At 56.8% G+C, this 3,473-nt stretch overlaps 1 pseudogene; it reads left to right on the forward strand.

The window, feature by feature from the left end:
• Positions 1-304: 304 nt before the first annotated feature.
• On the forward strand, positions 305-2,747 carry LOC113614880 (transcription factor SPT20 homolog pseudogene; annotated as a pseudogene).
• The last annotated feature ends 726 nt before the right edge of the window (positions 2,748-3,473 follow it).

A 3,473-nucleotide genomic window follows, 5' to 3' on the forward strand; every position in this document is an offset into this window, starting at 1 on the left:
GGGGATGTGCGGGGGTGGGGGGCGGAGAATCGCTTACATTCACATCCGGGTCATCTGCTGCCACGCGAGGCGAGCGAGAGCCAGCGCGGTGGCCGCTTGCACGCCTTTAGGTCTTTCCCTAAATCGCAGGTATTTTGCGCGCTGCTTCTTCGGGGGCGGGTGTCTTGGTGTCCTTTTGGAGGTGAGGCTGGTCGCGCCACTGTGGAGTGGCCGCGTTTGCAAGAATGCTCGTCGATACTGCAGACAGGGTTTTCACCCGGTTCATTCGCTCACTTACATTTTCTCTTCCATTAGGGCCCCCATTTTGTACCGCAATGGAGCAGGCTCTAGAACGAGCTTTGGATCGTGCGGAGTATATCATTGCAAGTGCCCGACAGAGACCTCCGGAAAGGAAATACCCATCTAATGGGGAGAAGTCTCTCTATGAAAAACTTTATGACATTTATGTTGAAGAATGTGAAAAAGAGCCTGAGGTTACGGAGGAATTAACAAGCAACGTGAACCTGTTAGAGAAGCTTCTTAGGAGAGAGTCGTTGCCGTGTTTGGTGGTCAACCTGTACCCAGGAAAGGAGGGCTATTCGCTGATGCTCAAGGGGGAAAATGGATCATCTTCGGAGATCATCCGACTGCCCTATGAAGAAGGGGAATTGCTCGAATACTTGGATGCAGAAGAATTACCTCCTGTTTTAGTGGGTCTCCTGGAAAAGTCTCAGGTTAACGTTTTTCATCACGGGTGTGTGATAGCAGAAATACGGGACTACAGGCAGTCCAGCGACAGGGAAGCTCCCCATTACCAAAGCAGGCATATTCTCTTACGTCCCACGATGCAGACTTTAGCCTGGGATGTAGAGGCCATAGCCAGCGATAACCAGAATTGGACCCAGGAGGACAAACTTTTGCTTGAGAGCCAACTGATCTTAGCTACGGCTGAACCACTGTGTCTAGACCCTTCTGTATCAGTAGCGTGCACTGCAAACAGACTGCTCTATAACAAACAAAAGATGAACACTCTTCCCATGAAAAGGAACTTCAAGAGGTACTCTATGGCCTCTCTGAATCGGCAGCAGGAGCTGTCTCGTCCACCTTCTCCTGAGCTAAGAGCCCTGACTTCCTGCAAAAGAATAAGAGAAAGTAAAACAGGTGGGAATTACGGCCTCAAAACTTTTAAAGCAGGAAGTTGTGTAGATATGTGGAAACGGAGACGCTGTGACTTGGCCGTACCTTCTCAAGTGGACGTGGAGAAATACGCTAAAGGGAAGAAGTCTGTCGGATGTGATGACTCACAACCAACAGTCTGGCCAGTGCATGAGGTACAAGGTGATCTTGCATTTGGAGGTGACGCTGGCTACCAGTCCCAGGCAACAAGGCTGGCCGTCAGGCAGCTGACTGATAATTCACTTGCCTCTGGAAAAGGGTCCGGTACAGAAGCCACGTGGGAGAGACAGCTGTCTCCCCCCCACTCCTTCGCAGATAACCATCCCTACAGTTTCCCGCCCGGGGCAGAGTCTGATGCTGGGAGAGTGGTCAGTCGGCCCGAGGAGTCGGTCCAGGAGAGCACCCAGTGTCCAGTGCAGATGTCACACAGCTCCAGTGGCTCAGCCGGTCTCAGGCAACCTTCTCCAGGGAAAGAACCAGAACAGCCTAAGACTGGGTGGGTTCAGTCTTCAGTGCCCGACAGCGGAGCCACACATCCACCTCCACCCATGCGACTTCCTTGGCACTCAGGAAGGAGCTCCTGGGGTGAGAGTCTCACTTCACAGCAGGCAGGCAGCTCTCAGGCATGTGCATCTCCTGGCCCTGCTCCTAAGCCACCAGCTCTTTCCCAGGAATCCTCTGTGGAGCAGAGCCCAGTTAGCACGCTTCCTGCCACCGCCCTGTCCACTGCGGGCTCATCACAGACGACCTCGGTCTCCCGGGTCACGGTCATCTCCGTTGGTCTGAAGGTCATCAGAGAAGTGGGCCCCAGACGTGGAGGCCAGGCCTCGGGGAGAGGCTGTGCCACCAGAGCCCCAGCTCCCGGGGGGATCCAGCCGGGCCACCTGCCCGCAGGAGCTCTGCCGCCGCCGCCTCCTCCGCCGCCTCCTCCTCCGAAGAAAAGCGCTTCGGATCTCAGACCCTTTCCTGTGGTGCAGCTGCCCCGCGGTTCGCTCCTGTGCAGCAGCCAGCAGCCGGCCCCGCAGCCGCGCCTCCCTCAGCTGCTTCCCCTGCAGTGGCCCTGCGCCCCGCCTCCTCGGCTGCCGGCGTCCCAAGGTCTGGGGGCACGGGGTCCGGGGGCACAGGGTCCGGAGGCACAGGTTCCGGGGGTCCAGGGTCTGGGGGCACAGGTTCCGGGGGTCCAGGGTCCAGGGGTACAGGGTCCGCGGGTACAGGGTCCGGGGGCACAGGGTCCTGGGGTCCAGGGTCCGGGGGTACAGGGTCCGGGGGCACAGGCTTCAGGTTCACAGGGCGCCGCCGTTCCCAACACGGTCGTGCGTGCTGAGGAAGCCGTGGTTGTTCACCTCGGTGCAGAGGACGGCTTCCGGCCGCCCCAGGTGCTCGTGTTGTCCCCGCCGGGCTCTGGCCTGAGCAGCCCTGGGCTGAGTCCCCCGCAGCAGACGGGCTGGGCCTTGGCGGCCCCGCGGCCGCAGTTGCAGTTCAGCGTGCACGTGCGCCGCCGCGCCGCCGCGCCTTGCCCTCGGGGCCCGCAGCCCAGCAGCCAGGCCGCGGGCACCGCGGATAGAGGCCCGCCAGCCGTTCCCAAGCCCTGAGGCCTGGCTGATCTTCTCTCCTTTAGAAAACACAAGAGCAGCGACCGAGTGCATTTCGAGTTTCACCCGCATTTGGGTTTTGTTTTAATGTGTCGCTCTTTTACGTTGTTAGACGTACAAACTTTCTGCAGAGGCACAAGCCCATGATTTTTACATAGAGACGGGGAAGTGCTTTACTAAACTGGCAGGGTTTCGCCGAAGCCATCGCTTGGGCGGTGGCTGTTGACAGTTGTTTTTATTGCGATGTTCTCAAGTGTATCCACATCCAAAGTAGGGTCAGTTTAAACTCCTGAAGCCTGTAATTTCTCTCAAGCAATAAAACTGCAACACCAGTCAAGTCAAAATTAGTATTATTCTAACGAGATGCTACTAACGCATAAGTGTAGCAGCGTCACCCTTCTACGTGTACAGCTCGGTAGTGTTAAGTGGACTTCTGTCGTTGCTGTACAGCAGATCTCTAGGGTTGTTTTCTTCGGGCAAAAGTGAAGCTTTATCCCCGTGAGCACCAGCTCCCTGTTTCCCTCGCCCCAGCCCTGGCCCCCACCCCTCTATTTTCTGTGTCTCTGAGTGTGACTGCTTTAGATGCTTCGTAGAAGTGGGATCGTACAGGATTTGTCTTTCGTGACGGGCTCATTTCACTTAGTGTCCTGTCCTCGAGGTCCATCCATGTTAGCGTGCCACAGGAAGGTGGTAGCTGTTTACAGGTGCTTTCAGTGTGCCTACGAT

The sequence above is a fragment of the Aethalodelphis obliquidens genome, unplaced genomic scaffold, assembly GCF_003676395.1.
Source record: "Aethalodelphis obliquidens isolate GAN/ISIS:26980383/991018 unplaced genomic scaffold, ASM367639v1 scaffold107, whole genome shotgun sequence".
Lineage (NCBI taxonomy): Eukaryota > Metazoa > Chordata > Mammalia > Artiodactyla > Delphinidae > Aethalodelphis > Aethalodelphis obliquidens.